The 21,822-nt window shown below is 47.6% G+C and overlaps 1 protein-coding gene across 1 annotated transcript in view; it reads left to right on the forward strand.

The window, feature by feature from the left end:
* Positions 1–21,822, forward strand: part of ASIC2 (acid sensing ion channel subunit 2) — a 1,027,155-nt gene that overhangs the window by 118,023 nt on the left and 887,310 nt on the right. The window lies entirely within an intron of this gene.

Consider the following 21,822-nt stretch of genomic DNA (forward strand, 5'->3'; position numbering starts at 1 on the left):
AGTGCATGTGGAATTAGAATGGGCCCACCTGGATAGTCCTGGATATTCTCCCTGTTTTGAGGTCTATAACCTTCATTGCATCAGCAAGACCCCTTTTTCCAGATAACATGCTCACAGGTTCTAGGGATTAGGGCATGGACATCATTGGGGGGGGTGTTCTGTAGTGATGACGATGGTGATGGTGGTGGTGGTGATGGTGGTGCAGTGGACCCTCTCACTTCTGACAAAGACGTCCCTACTCCACTGCTAGATCAGGTGCTCATTGGCTCAGGGTCTGGGCCTGTGGGTGGCACAGCACTAGCGAACATGACTGGCTAGCAAGGACTCGGCCGCAGGTTTGGGGGAAGGGAAACCATACAGGAAGGGATGAGAATGTCGGCCATACTTGTGACCTTCACCAATCCTCTTGTTCTTCACCTTGACCCTGAAGGTTGTTCATTAAACATTCGTCTCCCTTTCCCCCCAACCTATTCTGTAAGCTCTGGAGGACAGAGATTCCTCTCATTCTATCCTTCCTCACAGCTTTGAGTTCAGAGCTTGCTCTTAGTAGAGGGAAAAGGATGGGGAATTGATAGTTGGTGAGTGCTACTATGCGCCAGGCATTTTTATATTTATTACCTGAGGTGTGCATCAGTATGCCTACTTTATATCAAGGAAACCGAGGCACAGATAGGGTGGTGATGGTATTGGTAGTAGAGTGATGGAGGTTATGGTTATGTTACTTGCCAAGTGTACATGGCTAGCAAGTTGAAAAGCCAAGTTATAAACGCAGCCGGTTATTTTGTTCTGCGACAGTGTGCTGCCTTCCATTGTAGATGCTCAGTAGAGCCCAGTCGCCAGCTGCCTGATGGAGAAGAGAGAGTGTGTACCTGAAGCACTCCCCCACCCCGTGGCTTTCCGTAGTGCTGATCTGAGGCTCTGAGATTGTGTGAAAGGTGGGCAGTTGGCTACAAGATAGCTGTTTCTCCTTAACCGAGTCTGTCAGTGCATCGATTTGTTTCAGCCTGTTTCACATAGGCTTTCTCCAGATTTAATACATGAAACAAACATTGTGTTTGGCTGTCCTGGGAGAGAGATGGAAGGGAGGTTTAATCACTCAATCTTATTCCCAAAGAGGCTCTGTGTGTGTGTGAGAGGGACCCTGCTTCTGGCAGCTGCCACTGCTGTGACTGCCACTAGGAGGGCTAGGCACCCCTAATCACCAGAGGGCATGCCAAGCAGCTGATTCCTCTCCCAGGCTCTGGCATCCCTTTCCTATCCACAGGACCCAGCTTAGCTCCCATGTCCAACGTACTCCCCGCTTCCCCCTCCCATCACCCTCCGAGATCGCACAGACCCCCCCAGTGCATCATGGCTACAAGGTTTCTTAAAAACTGTCTTTTCTAGTGAGTGGTTTAAAATTTATTTCAAATTATTATTACGGTCATACTGTCAGATAAAGCCTGAGCCTAGATCAGAAGGCTTAACTCCTGACTCCTGGTATGTAGCTCTTTCCCTTAAGTAGGATGACTTCCCTGATAAGGGGAGGAGGGACCGGTGGCCAGTTGAACCCGCAGAGACCTGGAGAGGAGAGGAGACAGAAGAGACTCAATGTGAAGAACTCATGGCCTTGGGGATGTCTCAAGGGATGCTTCGTAGACTGAAGCCAAGGCCCGGAGCACGTGTAGGGATTCTGTGCAATCTGGCCGGGGGGGGGGGGGCAGGTGGTGATGAGTTCTGTGGAAGCTACATCCCCATGACCTACCTCATCCATCTCAGAGCCCAGCTCAGCCACACTCTTGAACAGGCACCCGGGGCAGTGGTCCTCCAGGGCAGGCTGACCCAGAGTTGATGACACCTGAAGATCTAGGATATCAAAGCAGTTAGAGCAAAGAGACTGCCAGAGGGACTGAAGCTATTCATTTGTTCATTCATTCAACAAATATTTAAAAAGCCAGGTCTACCTTGTCCCCTGGCCCCAGGACCACTGGACACTGGAAAACAGGCCAAAATGCGCTGATAAAAATAATGACTTTGGTCATGCAAACTGCAATGATGGTAATAACATTAATTCAGTCGATTAAATATGACCACAGATTCTTTGCAAAACTCTCCCATCAACAGATAAGATCTTTTTCCCCATCCCTTAGGTCTGAGCTGACTTTGTGACTTGCTTTGACCAAAGCATGTGTTCTGGGGTCTAGGTCTTAAGAGTTGTTGCAACTTCTGTTTCACCCTCTTGGAACCTGGAGTCCATTCCATGAAGAAGTTGGAAATGATCGGTCACAAAGAGAGGGAGGCCCACCGTCTCAGAGGTCCCAGCTGAGCCCAGGCCCCAGGCAACCCTCAACTGAATGCCAGGGCTTGAGCAAGACCAGGTTAGCACTGCCCAGCCGGCCCACGGCATCACGACAAATAATGAACCGCTGTTGCCTTATGCCACTGTGTTTTGAGGTGATTTGTAGCACAGCAGTAGATAACCGAAACAATAAGGTATATTTCAGGTTTTCCTTTTTTTCCTGATAAACTAAAAATGTTAAACTTCCTGATAAGTACCTTAGGCTGTGTAAATGTAGAAAAAGCACCGACAATTTTTATGTACCTGTGGTCCAGCCTTCCATTTATTTAAAAGTAATAATATAGAGACATGGTGCAAATATTCTAACACTCAGGAAGATAGAAAACAGAAGTCAAAGTTGTCTTCCACACCTGGATCCCCAATCCATTTCCTCAAAGGTAAAAGCTGTTAGCAGTTTCTTCTAGATCCTTCCAGTAAAGATAGATTATATGTACACTTGCAGAGCTACAGCTATGCCAATATCTATGCTTGTCTCCTTTTTTATTTGCAGCAACTGTATAATATGCACTGTTTTGCATTTTGGTGCATTTAGTTTGTTTTTTGTTTTTTCTGCTAATGATTTATCTCAAACACCTTTTTATCACCTGAGACCTATTTCATAGTGTCTCACAGTAAAGATGGATTCATGAAGGGGAGTTGCATTGTTTCCAGTTTTGGATGTACATATAAACACATCTTCGTGTACTTTTGCTTAAATATCCACGGATAGTGCTTACATATTCTGGATCAAAGGGCATGTTCATTTGACATTTTGACAGGTACATTTATTTTGGAACTCCCATATGAAAAGGGTTGTCTGACCATTTATAACAATATCTACCTTTGTATGCTTACAAATGTATTATCCCATTTGAGCCCCACAATAGAATGTGAGTTGGTCATCTTTCCATTTTATGGAAGGAGAAACTGAATCTTAGAGAGGTTGAGCACATGCCCAAGGTCACACAATTAGTAAATTTTTTTGTTGCTTTTAAAACTTAAAAGCATTAACCTTCCATAGGGACCCGAGAGGCTGGCAAAACCCAAACTGAACACATACTAAGAAAATCTCATTACGAAAGGAGTGCCGAGTTATAATTGTCTCGTGCATTTAGTCTTCTGATAAATGGAGAGCTGATCTCTCCAAAACTTGAGATTCTGCAATTAGGAAGATGTAGGCTCATTGTAGGTGGGTGGGAGCAACAGGCTCAAAGAGGCAGGGAGAGGATGCTTCATGGAAGAGCCCTGGCCCTAGGCCCTGTGAAGCAGAGATGGTACATGCAGGTCTGGCCTGATGTCTCCCCGATGGGACCATGGCCTGAATTCAGGCTGAGGTTTGGCTATGGGAGATGCTCCCCTGAGAGATGCAGCTGGGAGCTCAGGCCTTGGCAGGGCAGCCTAGGCCCCCCACGGGGGACTGGACTGTGATAAAGGTTTAAAAAGGAGTCTCTGCCCTGACGGTCTGGGAGTTAGATCCTTTCTGTTGCCCCAGTTCCAACCCTAGATTTAACTGGGTGAAGGGCAGAGGTATTCTTTCCAGGGGGATTCAGGGGGAGGGATGTGGGGATAAGGGAACTACTAATGCTGAGTACCTGCTTTGTGCCCAGCATTCTACATGCATTGTCTCCTTGAAGTCTTACATCAGTTATAAGAAGCTCTCATTATCCCATTTCAGAGATATGGAAGTTGAGGCTCAAGAGTCCAGGTTTTAGAATTAGGCCTCAAGGTCTGGACCAGGTTGGCAGCTGGGGTGTTGTGTTGTCAGCTTGAGCTGCTGTAACAGATACCAGAGACTGGGTGACTTAAACAGCACATATTTATTTCCCACAGTTCTGGAGGCTGGGAAGTCCAAGATCAAGGGGATGCAGGTTCAGTGTCTGGTGAGGGTCTGCTTCCTGGCTTGTTCATGACCACTTTCTCTCTGTGTCCTGCCATGGCAGAGAGAGACATCATCTCTTCATGTCTCTTCTTATAAGGGCACTAATCCCATCATGAGGGCTCCACCCTCATGACCTAATGACCTCCCAAAGGCCCCACCTCCAAACCATTACCTTGAGGGTGAGGGCTTCAACATATGAATTTAACATTCAGTCCAAAGCATGTGTTCTGGGACTCTGTGCCTGAAGTTGTTAACCCCTCCCTGCCTGGGGCCGTATTTGGTGCTTAGGAGCAGAGCAGGCCACAGCCTGCACCTGTGGACTGAGACTGGCAACCAGCCAACACCTGAGACCAGTTGACCATATTTAGGACATCCTTCCTTGCTCCATCCACTGCCCTGTATTCTGCTCAGGAAGGTTAGGTAACATATCCAATGTCTCTAGCTTTGGGTGGTAGAAGCCAAAACTGAATCCAAAGCCCGAAACTTTCTGCCAGATGAGCCTGGCAGAGTGGCGTGGTGGTGGAGCTCAGGCTCTGACTGGACCACCTGAGTTCACACCTGGGGTTTTGCTACACGGTCGCTGTCATGACTTTGACCAAATTAACCTCCCTGTTCCTTGGAAAGGGGATAAAAACAGTACCTACCTCGTTGGGTTATTGAGAGCATTACATAGGTTAATTCACACAAAGAGCTGAGAACAACGCCTAGCACAAGGTGGGCACCCAATAAATGGGGATTACTTTCACGACTCCATCAGGTATGCCAGGGATGAAACAAGACCAGCTCTGGGAGAGGAGAAAGGGAGGGGAAGGTACCTCCGTGAAGTTGATTCTCCTCTCTGGGTGGAGGCTGTCCCAAGTCTCATAGCTGGAAACCCAGCATTCTCTCTGCTATGAACCTGCCAAGGGTCCCTCTGGCAATAATGCAGTCAGCTCCTCTTATTCGTCAGGACCAGACACTGAGGGTGACAAGGGCAAAGAGAGCAATTAGCCCTCCCACCTGGAGGATTTCTTTTCTTTTTCTTTTTCTTTTTATTTTATATTGGACTATAGTTGATTTACAGTGTTGTGTTAGTTTCAGGTGTACAGCAAAGTGATTCAGTTATACATATACGTATATCTGTTCTTTTTCAAATTCTTTTCCCATTTAGGTTATTACAGAATATTGAGCAGAGTTCCCTGTGCTATACAGTAGGTCCTTGTTGGTTATCTATTTTATATACAATAGTGTATATACATTAATCCCAAACACCTGATTTATCCCTCTGCCCCCACCTTTCCTCTTTGGTAACCGTAAGTTTGTTTTCTATGTCTGTTTTGTAAATAAGTTCATTTGTATCATTTTTTTAGATTCCCCATATAAGCGATATCATATGGTATTTGTCTTTCTCTGTCTGACTTACTTCACTTAGTATGATAATCTCCAGGTCCATCCTTGTTGCTGCAAATGACATTATTTCATTCTTTTTAATGGCTGAGTAGTATTCCATTGTATGTATGTACCACACCTTTATCCATTCATCTGTCGATGAACGTTTAGGTGCTTCTATGTCTTGGCTATTGTAAACAGCGCTGCAATGGACATTTAGGTGCATGTATCTTTTCGAATTATGGTTTTCTCCGATATATGCCTAGGAGTGGGATTGCTGGATCATACGGTACATCTATTTTTAGTTTTTTAAGGAACCTCCATGCTGTTCTCCATAGTGGCTGTACCAATTTACACTCCCACCAGCAGTGTAGGAGTGTTCCCTTTTCTACATACCTGGAGGATTTCTGATCTATAGGAGTGAGCCGCGGGGTTAGGTGCTCTCCGCCTGGACAGTACCTGGGGGAAGGGGGTGGCGGCGGGACCGGGACACCGGGGGCCACAAGGTGTGAGGCATCATTTCTGCTCCAGTGGCTCTGGTTTGGGGTAGAGCAGTGAACACAGGCCTTGCAGCCAGAGCCCTCCTTGAATCCTGACTCTGCCCCTTTGTCTGCGTGACCTTGGCCAGTGACCAGCCCTCCGGGAGCCCCCGTTCTCTCTTCTTCCGTAACGGCGTCCATCCATTCGTGCAGCCAACACAGAATAGGCCCTCGGTGGCTTCTCCTCCTGGCCGCCCAGCCCTTGGACTGCCCTCTTCCTGTCTCAGTGCAGCTTTTCATTCATTCGTAACCCCCTATGGAACATCTGTTTACCAGGCACTGGGAGGCACTGGGGATGTGGTGACGATTAAAACAGATGCACCTTCTCCCCTCAGGATCATACTGACCTTGAACTCTAAGTCCAAGGGTGGCGAATCACAAAGGGTGGTGCTGGGAACGTAGGGGCATAGGTGACCTAGAGCTGCCCCAGGGAGGGCAGCTGGGGCCTGGTGCAGTCCTTGAAGGGAGTGGGCCTAGGGGGCAGAACATTCTGGCTCTACAGTCTGTGTTCTGGATGGAGCCCTTGGACCAACTCTCTCTGCATCCCTCCCTCCCCACCCCGGGACAGCATCTCCCTCCAGCTCCCTGTTGAATGGAGACCCCTCTAATAAGCTTTCCCTCTGGTTGCCCCTAGGATCCCACTGCCAGCTGGCCCAATCTGTCCCTCCTCCTAGATCGCCCAAGCGCATCTGATTCCATCAAATCCAATTTTCTCCATCTCCATCAGGATTCCTGCCCTGGGGGATTTGAGCCAGGTGGCAGGATCAGCTGTCTCAGGGAGGACACCCCCTCCCACTGCTTCCTGAAGCAGGAGGGCTGCCTCCTCTGATCTGCTGAGCCTGGTCAGGAAAGGCAGCAGCGGGGGAAGAAGGATTGTCCTGGGAAAATGGTGCTTTTTAGTTGTCATGGCAACAGTTGCTAGGTGTCAACAGGAGGCGGCTCTAGAGGTTGACCTTCCCCCCCAACAGGGAAAAAAGGCAGGGCTCTGAGAGGGACCTAAACTCTTTCCTTGGGCTGAGTGAGTCTGCCTCATTCATTCATTCCTTCATTCATGCAATACACATTCGTTTATTACCTTCTGTGTACTGGGACTATGTAAGTCTCTGGGAATTCATGAATAAATTAGTCTCTGTCCACAAGGAGCTCAAACAGTAGGGGAGAAAAAAATGCAAATAGAGGATAATATTGGACTGCGTAAGGGCTTCATTGAAAATGTACACAGCGCACTAAGTGAGCAGGGCAGGGCCACCTAACCCTCCTGGAGGCTGAGCGGGCTTATCAGGCAACGTTCCGTAATGGGGGCGACACTGGCGCCGAATATTTCAAGAGGATTAATAACCAGGCGAAGGCTGCTCCGCCTCTGAGAATAACTCAGCCAGTCCTGGAGATGTGCAGCAGCTTGGGAATTTGGGGGTAAAAGTCATCTGGAATATTCGTGGTATTGGCTATGTATGAGGGAGGGGCAAGAGAGAAGGCTGGGATGGTCAGCAGAGGTTGGATTACCGAGTGTCTAAGCCGAGGGGACTGTATCCTTCAGGGGAGAAGAGAAACTGCAGTGGGAGTTGAAGGGAGGGAGCGTCAGGTTATAATCGGAGACAGAGAGATACAGCTCTGGACGTGGGCCACATGGATGGGTGGGGCCTTCAGGGTTACCTTGGGAAGTTGTTCAGGTTTTTGTGCCACTTGAATGCTATGGGTTGAAGGAAACGAGAGGGAAAATCTGGGCTGACTTCCAGATTCCTGGCTTGGGGCCAGGCAGGTGCAAACACCTGAAATAAGGGGAGAAAGAAAAGGGGGAGGTGGTGGCCCAGCAGAGCAGAGGCGGTAAGTTCAGTCTGGGCTCATCTGGGTGCCTGCAGGGTGCACGGGGCAGATGTGGGCAGACGGCTATGGACCCTGGATGGCCGATGAGGGGCCCAGGTGTGCACGAGGGTGAGGCCAGGACCTTGGGCCACAGAGACTGTCAAAGGTAAATGGATGGAGGCTGAGAGGAAACGCTTAGAGAAGGGGTGGGTGGGCTGGAGCGAGTGGTCAGGAGGGAGTGAGCCACGGGGTCAGATGCTACCGAAAAGGCTGGCAATGTGAGGACTGAAAGGAGTGCATTCGATTTGGCAATTAGAGAGCCCCTGGGGGGCTCTGCTGTAGAGGCTTCTGGGGAACAGTGGAGGCAGAGGCCAGAGGCAGAGGGCCGAGGAGTGCCGGGAGGGTGGCGGTGCTGGTACCCTGTTAACCTCTCGTTCGAGGAGATGGCCGCCCAGGGAAGGAGAGCCGGGCTAGGGAGGAGGGCAAGGCGGGGGGATTTCTGAGATGCGGGAAACTCCAGTTTGTGGGGCAGAGAGGAGAAGGTGCTGGAGGGGAGGTGGAAACGCAGGGCTGTGGATGAGGATGGAGAAGCAGCGGTGTTACCAGCCACCCGGATCTGTTGCTGTGGCTTCACACACCAGGCAGAGGGAGCTGGGGTTGCCTTTGGGAGGGAGCTGGGGTGTAGAGTATGGACCATGGGGGTGGGGACGGGAGGGGAGCAGGTGCTAGGAGATGGCGGGTGTGAAGACAGAGGGGATACAGGGTGTGTGTGTGTGTGTGTATGTCTCTGTGTGAGTTTGTGTATATGTGTGTATGTCTGTGTATGTGTGTGTATGTCTGTGTCTGTGTGTGTGTGTGTCGGTAACTGGAGGCATCAAGTAATCCCTCTGGGACTAGATTGTGGTGGATTTTTGGAGCCCAGATCGTTTCATTAGTAAAATGTTCAGGTTTTTGTAATCACTTGAACGAAAAGGATTATGTGGGCTGGTGTGTGTGTGTGTGTGTGTGTGTGTGTGTGTGTGTCTGTGAGTGTGTGTTTGTGCTTCGGTCCATAGGTATGTGTCTGTGTATGTCTGTGTGTGTTTGTATGTTTCTGTGGAGGTGTGTGTTTGTGTGTATGCATGTGTCTTTGTGTGCTGTGGATGTGTGTGCTGTTTCTGTGTGTATATGTTTATGTATGTGTTTGTGCATGGGTCTTTGCACGTGTGTTTATATGTGTCTATGTGGGTATGAATCTGTGTGTCTGTATCAGTGTGTGTGTATATCCATGTGTCACTATGTGTCTGTTGGGTGTGTCTGTGTGGGTATGCTTTTATGTATCCATTTATTTGTGTATGTGCTTGTGCATGTGATTCTCTGTGGGTATGTCTGTGTGTCTCTATGCATCTGTGTGTGTTGGATTGAGGTCATAGAACATGTGTCAGAGGTAGACCCTGAGATATCATCAAGGCCAACATCACCCCAGTTCTTCAAAAGGAGAGACTAGCCCCAGAGATGTGGAGAAACATCCTCAAGGTCGCAGAGAGCAAAAGACAGAATCGGCTGGACCCTGGTCTCCAGATGAATTCTGCACATCTTAAGCTCACAGGATAGGGGCCCATGGCTGGGGTTGTGGGAAGGGGAGGCCACCAGAGGCCTTGCAGCCTCCTGGCACCATGGGGGCTGGTGCTTTTCTCTCTCAAAACTTACTTGAGTTATATAAAAAATCGTCCCCCGGTCTGAACCTGGAGGCCCAGCCCAGGTGGACCAACGTTACCTGGGCACTCATGCTCATTTGGCCTGGGCCTTGGGAAATGCCCATCCTGAATGGAATGACTGGTGCATCAGGGCCCCAGAGCCCTCTGCCCACCAGCCCAGCAGCTGAGGGCTGACTCCTGCCTGCCCACCTGCCCAGGGAAAGAGTTGGGTACTTGGAACTTCCTTGAAACATTAGTGCTCAAAGCTCGTGTGAGACAAGCCCTCTCCACACAGCCAGTCAGAGTGGCTTCACATTGCTACAGCTGGAATTTCATTTCCCCCTGGATGTTTCATTTTGCCATCTAATTTGGTGACCAATCAAGGTGATTTGTAGGGAGCAAGCCTGCATTTAGTGTGACATTCTCATCCCAAATGCCAGCCCGTTATGCACCCTCCCATTACTGCCTTGATCTCACTCAGTGGATATCCATGGATTCAGAAATACGGCTGGGTGGGGGAGGTCTGAAAAGCCCTCGCCCACCCCAGCCCCCAGGTTCAGGTCATTTCCATTGCCATGGGCAAGAGTGGATCTAAAATCCTCAAGGCTGTTTCTAAACATCTAGCAGGAAAGCCCCCTGCTGCAAAATTAGCCAGCACATACTTGGGATAAATGGTACTTACTTCCCTCAGAGCAGTGTCAGCCAATAGAAATATAATGTGAGCCTCATGTGTAATTTAAAATTTGCTAATAGCTACATTTAAAAGAGTGAAAGAGATGGGTAGAACTAGTTTTAATAATGTATTTTATTTAGTCACTGTATCCAAAATATCATTTCAACATGTAATAAATATAAAAATTACTAATGACATGTTTGAGATACTGAACATTCTTTTTTGTATTAAAGCCTTGGAAATCGACGTGTATTTTACATTTACAGCCCTTCTCAGTTCATACCAGCCACATCGCAAGTGCTCCATCACCACATGTAGCCAGTGGCTCCCGGTTTGGACGGCCCAGCCTTGGAGACTCTCTCTGGTGCTGCCAGCCACAGGGAACGAGGTTGTTCTAGAGGATTCTGAGCTGGGGGCTCTGGATCTGTTTTCCCATCTGTGAACGGAGGGGAGGGTGGCACTCCCTGTTCTTTGGCCTTCCCAGGGCTGTTTTCAGGGTCTCTCAAAGTCAAGTGCCCTGAGCACTCCCATTTTTAGAGCTCTTCTGAGAAATGATAAAACAGGGTTACAGAATGGTAGAAGGTGTTAAATATTTGCATTTAGTGAGTTAATCTTTCAAACACCCTAAAATAGCGACGTGTTTATATAAGCTCATTTGGAAAGCAAAAGTCTACATCTGAGGCTAAATCTGAATATGAGGCCCCAGCTAAATGTCCCTCCTGCTACCCCTCTCCATTGCCCACTACAATAAGCTCTTAATGTATGAAAAACAAGTATGGAGACTTCCCTCATGATCCAGTGGTTAGGACTCCGCCCTTCCACTGCAGGGGTCCCAGGTTCCATCCCTGGTTGGGAAACTAAGATCTCGCATGCCATGCGGTGCGGCCAAAAAAAAAAGAAAAAAGAAAAACAAATATGTTATGTTCTTTGCAAACTGTAAAGTGTAGTACACAGTCTTGGGGTGGGTGGGAGAGTTGGGGTCTTCACATTTGCTAAGAAAGAAACAAGGGTGCTGGAGGTTTGCTTCTGGGTTGATGCTGGGGCCAGGTCTGTTTCATGCTCCACTCAGAACACTCTGGGGTTTCTGGAACTCTTGAAGCAGGGAGGAGTGGAGAGAGGGGCCTCCAGAATGGGGGCTAAGTGCAGGTGTGCAGGGAAGGGAGGTCCTCTCCTTGTCGCAATAGCAAATTTCTAGATGGTTGTGACTCCTTAGTCCCATTCCTTCATGCTTTGGAGGAAATGTCAAGGCAGCCTGGGTCTAAGCCCCAGGAGTAGCTGGGCCGCTCCCTCACTCTCTCTCTCTCTCTCTCTCACACACACACACACACACACACACACACACAAGTTCAGCTTGCTGACCTTTTCCTCCTTTCCGCCTATTCATGGTGTGGTTTAGGGAGAGTTGCTGAAAGCCAGTCACTTGCAAAGGGAGGTGACCCTCTTGTCCTACAATCACTGTAAGATTCAGAAGGACAGAGAAGACAAATGAGTTTCTTCTCTGGGGATCTTCTTGTCCCAGCTTCAATCTTTATTCTTAACAAGATACAACTTGGTGCCATAGGAAGAATATGAGATTTGCAATAAAGAGACTCCAGTTCCAGGCTTGGCTTCCTATTGAATTCTACTTTATGGTCCTTGGTTTCTCCATTCTGATGCCGTGTCAGCTCCAGGAGGATAGGAGTCCAGCTTGCTAAGCATGGTGTCTGGCACATATTTGTGGCATAAATATTTGAGGACCGATGAAATGTATGTGTCTGGAAAATGGGCTGAGTAATAATACCTGCCTCATTTGATTGTTCTGAAAGCTGAATGAGGAAACAACACACACACACACACACACACACACACACACACATACACACACACACATACACACACACACACACACACACACACACACACACTTCCCCAGCCTCATCCAGCTAAAAGAGAAATTAACAGATTGGCTATTCAGAAACTTAAACTCAGGAACAGGATGGTTGAAGACTGAACCAAGGTCACAGAGCATGGTGAATACAGAGGTGGGAGAGGAATTTAGGTCTTGAATCACAGGGTCTCACCTTTCTTATCCTGCCAACTGATTGAGAGAGAGAGAGACAGTGACAGTGAGAGAGAGAGATAGAGAGAGAGAGAGAGAGAGAGAGAGAGAGAGAGAGTGTCTGTATTGGGGATGAGAGGTCTTCCTATGTGATATGCACCAAATACCCTTTCACTGGACATTTATCTAGGAATTACTCTTGGCCTATTGTAAAGTGTGTCTGCTCCCAGAATCAGCAAATTTTTATGGGTGCTTTTGGCAGCCACCAGAAGAGGGGAGAGGAGGAAAAGACAGAGAAGCTGTGATACTAGCCCTCAGACATGCATGGTCTAGAAGGAGGTCAGGATGCAGTTTCAAAGCATCGTCCCCTTTGAGCAGGGAGCTGGCATAGCATACGGGAAAGAGCCCTGGGCCGGAGCTAGATGACCTGGGCTCTTGTTCCGGCTCTGACATGAATTCCTCTCTCTGGGTCCGAGTTTTCTTCTGTGTGAAGGTCGACGTTCGATGCCAGAGGATGTCTTCAGGCCCCTTGAGCACTACCTTGAGTTTAAGTGGAAACAGTTCATTCCAGTCCCTTCCAGCCTAGAACACAGCTACCTGCAGATTCTGCCAGATTGAGCAGTGCTGAGGGGCAGGCTTGCAGTTGAGGGGAGGGACCCTGTGTTCACTTCCCGAAGGCATCCACCGCCCCAGGACAAGTCACTTAGCAACAGTGAAGATGCTGAAGCTTCACTTTGGCCCAAGGTGTGTTCAAAGGCTCCCTGATGGGGCTCATCCTAGTTGATGTAGGAAAATGACTCCAGGCTCAGGTTAGGAGTCTGGACCTCTAAGACCGGCGTTGGTGCTGGTGACTCTGAGTTCTCCTCTCTGGGCTCCAGTTTACTTTCCATGAGACGACGCAGTTTGCTTCGATTATCTCAGAGTCCTTAGCACAGTGGCCTTCCGTGTCATCTCCTTTCAGTAAGTCAAGGTTGAACCTGGCTGGGGGTATCTGGCTGGTGGCCCACTTCCATAGGCAGCTTGTTTACCTCTCCAAAAAATCAGCACTGATTGTTCAGGCTTTTTTAGCTGCTGGCAATAAACAGAGATCAATCCTATAGAGTAGACCTCAGGCAAATCTCAAGCTATTCAGACATTGATTTGCAAAACAAACAAACAGAAAGATGAGAGAAAAACAACCAAACAAAAACCCACTTATTGAGTTGCTATTATATGCCAAGTACTGAAAGTTTGCCCTCAGTCTCCAAAGGGCTGTCTTCTTCTAGCTCTCAAGTCTTGGCTCAGAGGTGAACATCTTAAGAAGGGCTCCCATTTTAACCGCATTTTCAAGGGGGAAGCCTGAAGGTCAGAGTAACCATTTAAAACTCAAGTTCAATTATGCCATTTCCCAGCTTAAAACACATCAGTGCCTTCCCCCTGCACCTCAAGTGAATCCACACTCTTGCCCTTCTCTCCCCATCTCTCCCTGCACTCAGCCTGCTTTTCTCTATGCTGCCTGGCCTTTGCCAGAGCCTCACACATGCCAAGTTCTTTCGATCTCATGAACCCTGCACGTGCCGGCTTCCTCCTGGAAAGCTCTTCCCCGCTCTTCAGCTGGATGGCTCCTTCAGGTCCTGAAGATTTCAGGTTAAATGCCATCTCCTCAGAGAGGCCTCTTAGGAGAATCCTAAGTAATCCCCTCCTCTCAATTGGTCTTTAGCAAGGCACCATTTACATCCTTCATAATACATTTCATGATTTAAATTTCTTATTTAGTTGCTTTCATTCTTTTTCTTTTCTTTCTTTTTTTAATGTCTGTCTTTCTCACTTGACTGTAAGCTCCAGGAGGGCAGAGCCATAGCTTTATTTACCTAGATGTACAGAGGTTAACATGTGTGCATGCACACATGAAAAGCAGGTGTGTTTGAAGGGCCCCAGTGATGTACAGATGACTAAGAAGAAGGTCCTCGCTTTCAAAAATCTCATGATTTAATCACAGAGGGACACAAAGAGACAATCACAGTTGAGGGCCATCTTTTCTCTAGTAGATGTAGTATGTGTGATGCTACAGCATCAGAAGACAGAGTTGCTAACTCTGCAGATGTGGGCCACTGTGCTGTAGTCAGGGAAGACTTCCCGGGGGAGGTGATGTTTTCGTAACATCTTGAAGACTGAGTATGGATTTATTAGGTCAAGACTTTGCAGGCAGGGGGATCGGTATGAATGATGGCCCAAAAGTGTTTCAAGTAGGCAAGAATGAGGCGTTTAGAGAAAAGCAAGTGTCTTTATATGCACAGGAGCTCTTGGGGGGAACTTCAGGATATGAGGCAGAAGAAGTGGTCTTTTCTGAGCTCAGGAGACACAGTGTCCTGTTGAAGATAACTGGGAAAGAGAAAAACGTGTTAAAGAGAACAATGATCAGATTTGAATTTAACTTTTAAAAACACTTTAAAAAATATAAAAAGAATACATATACATTGTAGAAAAATTTGAAAATAATAGAAACATCAAGAAACAGGTGAGCTATAGCCAGCATGTAGGGGAGTTACACAGGCAGTGCTGTCCGGAAGCGGGCCACGGGAGGGGCTGGAGCTGGCTGGGACTGGAGGCAGAGGAGCCCCTTATGAATAAGGAGGGAGGGATGATGAGGGCTGAACCTGGACAGAGGGGGTGGAAATTGAAAGGAGGAAACCACAGGAGGATGAAGGGGGACGATATGGGGACCAGTTGGATGTAGGTCTGGGGGAGAGGAAGGGATCTGAATGATTACTCTGTTTCTGGCTTCATTATGTAAATGAATGATGGACCCTTTCATGTAGCTGAATCTCTTAGACGAGGATAGGCAGTGTGTTGTAGGAGAGGTGAAAGGGCACTGTGGTCACACCCCCATGTCCTGAAAAGGAGCTGAGCTTCCTGTTTATCAGCATCATGCACAGACATGGATATTTGATGGCTCCTCTAGACACCTGCTGTGGTTCCACAGCACATCACAGGAAGATAATTCCTGGTAGGGGGCGTGAAATGCAGTGACCCTGGGAACTCTGCCTCCCTAGCCCCTTTCCATCTTTCATGCTGCCATGCTTAGGGTTAGCTGTAAAGCAGGCGGTCAGTCTTATGTGCAGAAATGCTTCTAGTGACTCATGAACCTGACAGGCCATCCTTGTGATCAAAAGAGCAGGTCTAGAAGGGACCTCAGAAATCACCTAGTCCGCTTTCCTTATCCAGGAAAGGGCAGGAAACTCACACCTACTCCAGGCCTGGCACTCAATTAACCTTCATCAAAACTCCATGTGACAGATATTCCTCCTGTTCCCACTTTACAGTGGAGGTAACTGAGCCTAGGAGAGATGAAATATCTCATGAAAGGTCACAGAAAAGATCATGACCTGGATTCAAAGTCGATATTTCTGACTCTACAGCTCATGTCCAGCCTTCCCCGGCACACCAGTCCTCCTTCAGGGAAGGGAGCTAATGTCCAGAGAGATGGAGAATGGCTTGTCTAAAGCAATTCAGGGGCAGAACAAACCAGAACTCTTAATTCCCCTTGCACACCACTCCTTCCTGGGCTTCTTCTAGTCAATGTCTATTACGTGCCTGGTTCTTCACTGAGTGAGGTGGTAGGACAGAGTCGTGGCTGCAGAACTGGAAAAGCCTATTTCTCTGTCCCCAGAGAGCTTATGTTCTTCCTAGGGAGGTGGCCTCAAAGATGGGGACAAAATGATGGGCAGAGCCTGGCATCTTCATTCCTTTCTCTTCTCCCACCTCCCACGTTGTAGTTCTTCTCCACTTGCCAGCTGAGCATCTGGGCTGAGAGTGAGAGAAAATGTGCTCAGTAAAGTCTCACACACAGAGTTCTGCCCCAACTATTAACCTGAGCAGGAAGGAATGGGAGAAGGAGGTCTTTCAGGAATATGCACGTTCATGCACCCGGGCCGCAGATGCTAGCTTCTCTCTGTCTACCACAGGGTCAGGCATGAGGTGGACACTTGCATCTTGGCTGCAGTGAGGTGCCATTGCCATGGATATAGGCAGGCAAAGGAAGGCCAGGGAGGGCTACAAATTAGGCCAAGTGTCAGTGATACAGAAACAAAACTTGCAGGCTTTGGGGCCAATGGCTGCTTAATGGGAGGACACAGAGAAGTCTGACTCTTGGTCACAGTGGTCAGAAGGCAGTGTGAGGAAAGAGCAGTGATCTTGGACCCAGATAGATGTGGGTTCAATTTACAGCACTGGTAGTGACTAGCCGTGGGACCTTGTGCAGTAACTTAACCTCTGAAAGTTTCCTCACCTGTAAATGCTAAGGAAAATATTGATCTGAAGAGTAAATAAAGGGAAACATGCAAAGCACCATGTTTTGCTTGAGTTTTCACTTAATGATGATCGCGATGATGGTGATGGCGGTGGTGGGGATGGTGAGAATGACGGTAGTGATGATAATGGAGATCATCATCACGATGGTGCTGCTGCTACTGATGGTGATGTTGGTGGTGCTGATAGTGATGGTGGTAATGATGATGATGGTTATGGTTATGATTGTGATGATCATGAAGACTGATCACAGGCTGCCCTTATCCTTCTTTGGAAGATGAAATCTCCCTGATTCTCACTAAAGCTTTAGGCAGAAATAGTCAAGAGATGGGTAGGGAAGGAGAAGAGGGATGACATAAATATTTAGCTCCTATTCCGTGCCATCTACTACAGTAGGCTCATTTGCATACTTTTTTTCTTCACTTCAGAAGAATCCTTTGAAATATCTTATATTCCATATCTTATGAATGAGAAAATGGAGGTCAAAGAAGTTTAGTTGCTTACTTGGATTCTTACAGTGATGAAGTTGTAGAGCTAGGATTTGATCCCAAGACTCCAGAGCTCAGTCTTTTCTCAATTAAGTTTCTCATGAACTCATCGGGGCATGATTCCAAAGCTTCTCAGCATCTTTTACATTGGAACATTCTTGGATGAAATCTGCCCCACTACCATCCCAGCAAAGGTGCCTGGGCAGAAGTCCCAACAATCACACCTTAAACTTGATTGACTTCCATAGGCATAATTCATTCCTTCATTTATTCTATTATCCACAAATTCACCGGTGTTCATTGAGCCAGACACTACTTTTGGCCCTAAGGCTAGAAAGAAGAAAGAGCAGTGAGATGAATGGTAGATAACAGCAGCATGTTTGTTTGACATGCGCTCTGGTAGTTGTAAGTCATAGGTTGTATGTAGGTGTGTCCATCAGTATCCAGTAAGGAGAAAGAAACCATATCAGTTTTTTTTTTTTTAACCCAGTAGAATTAAATCAAAAGAATTGCTACTGGGAATAATGAATTGTTAACCAGGTAACTTAAAGGACAAAGAGAGAATAATAAGTTATCACAGATAGAGCAACTACGGGAAGCAGACACCACCCCTAGGACTGGGGGGAAGAAAATGAAGATGTTGGAATAATTAGAACTTTGCTCGGAGAGAGGATTCTTCAGAGCTGAAACTCAGCCCTCTGAGGAGGGGGCCCTTTCCTTCTGGTGTTGGTGATTCTGAGCATGGACGAGGGAACATGTAGGGTTGAGACTTCTGAGGAGGGACCACCACCCAGCTGGTGCTGGTGTTTCTGACAGAGTACAGCAAAGCGTGTTCTGAAATTGCTGGGAGACATTGAAACTTGGATCCAGCTGATATTACTGGACCAGACTACTATTTCAGAGGTGGGCAAGGAAGACTGGGCCGATGCTGACAGGAAGAGGAAGGAGACGGGATGCCTACAGGAAGCAAGCTGGATGATGGGGCTGCTGCTTCTTCCTCCCACCTTGCAGCCTCTCCCCAGTTCCCCCTTTTGGCAAAGTCCAACAGGGATCCCGCTGGTAAAGCAGAAATGAGGTTTGCAGTGTCCTATCATGAAGCAGTGTACAGGAGGGTGGATTTGAAGCTGAGAGACAGTCATGGACAAGAATAGAGACCCAGAATCTTGAATGAGCTAGGGGAGGTTTCCTAAAAGGCACGGCATCGTTTTCAGAAGAGAGTCTGAATCTTGAAGGATGGGATTGGGACTGAGCCCGAGAGCCAGGGTACATGCCAGGCAGACAGGAGGAGATGAGGTGGGAGAGGTGGGTGAGGGATGAGCAGGGGGGAGTCTCACTCTGTTGCATCCTGGGTCTCAAGCCTTGAAGGTTAGGACATCAGGATTGGCCTTTGAGGTGAGGACAGAAAAAATGGCCTAATTCACACGCCCAATCTTATCCTCTCAGTGATCCTGTGATTAAGACTTTTTTTGTCTCTATTTTACAAATGAGGAAAGTAAGACTCAGAGAGAGAAAATTTCTGTTGCACAGCCCCAGAGGGAGCCACTGGTGTTGTCGCTATGAGAACGGTGCAGCCTGGCAGTGTGAGGGGTTTCACCTGCATGGCTGCAGGAGCAGTCCTACACCAAGACCCCGCAGCTAGTAGGCAGGATAGTTATAAGGAGTGTAGAGTCTTCATACACATCCAGGATCTCTTTTACTCCTCCCGTGCTAGAAAGTGTGTATATGAAAAGTTGAAATCACACATACACATCAACTCCTCCAGGGAGCACTATTTGAAATCTCATCTCCAGAAGCCCCATTTCTTTTGCATTGCCCCATCCCTTTGGGATGCTTGGATCAAATGGGCCAATGTCAGCATCAACAAAACTTCCCAGTAGTTAGAAAATCACCAGCTTCCCAACTCTAAAATCTGTGGGCATCTGGAACCAGAAGATTACCTAACCCCTTCTAAGTGGGTTCAGAGTCAGGGAGACCAGTAGATGCCACTGGATCTTGAGGGCCAACTACTGATTTCTCAGCTTGCTTGGCAGTTTACAAAATTCAGTCCTTGGTGCTTGTTAGAGCTAATTTCACACTTTGCTGTCACTTGTTATTAGGTGAGAAAAAATACAGTCCTGCTAGCAAATCCTCATTTAAGGAGAAAGAGAAAACGTATTGGCTCTGGCATCACTCAGGGAAAGAAGCAATTACCAAGTAGAGATTGCTGAGTGTAACTCATGACTTAGGGATGCAAGGAAGAATGGGGTAGAGTGGTTGGGAAATTCCTTTGGCCCCAAGGCATGGTGTGACTTCCAATGGTTTACTTCGACCGCATCCAGGTGACACCACACAGAGTCCTTTATGTATCATTACAGGTGGGTGACATCGGAAAGAACATAATCCAAATCCCATGACGAATCCATTGGTGATTTACTACATAGCTCTTCTTATAATTTGGGAAACTTATCCACAGGTCCTTGCTGGCAGCTGATACTATTGAGTAATTTACAAGTAACGACAGCAGCTTTACGTCTGCTGGGGCACAGAGCCCTGAGGCTAGAGCATCAGACAAATCTGTAATAGGCTCATGCTGGCCCATGCGATGAGACACTCACAAAGGAGGAAGCAGCTAAGGTGATGGAAGCTTAATGTGATAAATGTCCTAAGTTTAGGGCCTGTTCTGGGCTCTAGAGATACACAGACATATAAGGCACACTCGCCTCTCTCTGGGGTCCCCTTATCTGGTCAGGGAGACAAGTTGCGTATAGAAAAAGATCAGTCACCGTGGAAGGCAGATGAATGCCAAGTAAGCGGCAGAGGCATTAAGTCCCTCTAGAACTGAAAAGCCCCGTCCGGAGAATCTAGTTAGACTCTGTTATTTTCAGAGGAGGGAAATTGAGGCTCAGAGAGGGGTATGACAGAATGAATGGCCAGGGAGGGGCAGAACAGACTCTACTGAAACAGCAAACTTCCGTTCTCTCCTGTTGCCAGTACACAATACCAGACACATCCAGATAATGTCCTATCAACTTATTTAAGTGTTGTCAACCTCACGTTATATAGGCAGAACATGTGGCTCCAAGAATCTAAGTGACTTGCCAAACTTCACTGCTATTAAACAGAACTGGAGCTTGAACTCAGACTCTATTTGACTCCAAAGCCCATGTTCTTGCCATCGTAGCTTGTTGATGGTGCCGGAGATCAAGGAGAGCTCCAAAGAAGAGGTGGTACTTGTGCTGTCCTTTCAAGGAGAAAAAAATAACAGGCACGTGGCCTTCGGGGGAAGGAAATGTTAGTGGTTTTCAAGGGTGGGAATGTGGGGGAAATGAGCATGTGCTAGTGACTTGTAGGGAAACTGCCTTTAGGCTGCAGGTGCCAGGATCTTAGATGGAGTAGAGATGCTTTTTCTGAAATGGCCACCTAACTAAATCATCATACTAGACATGAGCCAAATAGTCAAAACCATACCGAGTCAGGAGGAGAGCCTCCTGTAAGCCAGCCCCTTATTACCGGGATGTCTGCTAACCTGCCAGTGAAATTTCATGGTAACCTACCTGACTCAATCTCCCTGCATTAAAATTGTGGGCAATGGTGGACCTTTGGGGTACCTTGAAGATGGGTAACATGATGGGGCTAAGATTAGGAAATCTCTCTAGGTCCTCAAACTTGGCTATATTTTAGAATCATATAAGGATATTTAGAAAATCCTGATGTCCTAGACCCACTCCAGTGATTCAGGACTGAGATGTGGCCTAGGCAACAGGTGATTTTAATGAGCAGCTAAGGTTTAAATCCATGGCTGTCCTGTGTCCCCCTCCTGCAAGTTACTTGGGCATCTTTCTATCTCACTGATACACTGAGCTCGGCCCTCCTGAGACCAGTCATTCCCCAGATGGCTGCCTCTGGTCATTCATGTATTCATCCAAATTCAACCATGTGGTCATTTATACCCTACAAGCTAAGCTTTGGGGATATCGTCTGTGATGTGCAGGTAAATATTTAACAACCAGCTTTCTGGGGAAACAAAGGCCTGATTTGTAGTGTTTTTCGATTTCCTTGTTATAAATACTCCCACCATGACCCATTTCATGGTCACTGAATTCGGAGTTAGGAATAATGCACACAGTTGGCTCTTTCGAGCCAGTGTGAGCCAGCTCCAGCACATCCCTGGGTAGAGCAATAAGTGGAATTCACCCCACATCCTTAAGGTAGGCAGAGCCTGGTTGGGAGAAGACATATATGTCCATACACAGTTTACAGAAATCTCAGATATGGAGTGCTGGGGGGATGGAGGTAAATTCCACCTGGCAGGGTCAGAGGAGCTGAGCTTCAGTGAATGAATAGGTGACCAGAGACAGATCTTAGGAATCAATTTCCTCAGTTGCCCCTGCTTTCATTGTTCTCTAATGGTCTCCAAATCCCCATGATGTCACTGACAGCCAATCAGAGCATCTGACCAGGCTGAGCTAACTGGTGTTTCACATTGAGAAGACATAATTCTGCCCAAGGGAATTCACAAGTCACTTAGTCTGTGAGGCATTAGATCAGTAATATACATAATTCCATTAGGTTTTCTAAAGTGTTGTGGATAGCTTGTGGGCCTCTAGTTCAGAACCGCTGACCTGGTCCATCCAATCACAGAAGGTCATGAGAAACTGAGGCCCAGAGATCCAGAGTGACTTTTGCTGGGGGCTCGGGGCTGGAAGGAAAAGTCGGGCTTCTTTCTTCCCAGACCTGTGTTCTCATGACTCCGCCACAGGGCTGGTCTTAAAGAT

The sequence above is a fragment of the Balaenoptera ricei genome, chromosome 20, assembly GCF_028023285.1.
Source record: "Balaenoptera ricei isolate mBalRic1 chromosome 20, mBalRic1.hap2, whole genome shotgun sequence".
Taxonomy (NCBI): domain Eukaryota; kingdom Metazoa; phylum Chordata; class Mammalia; order Artiodactyla; family Balaenopteridae; genus Balaenoptera; species Balaenoptera ricei.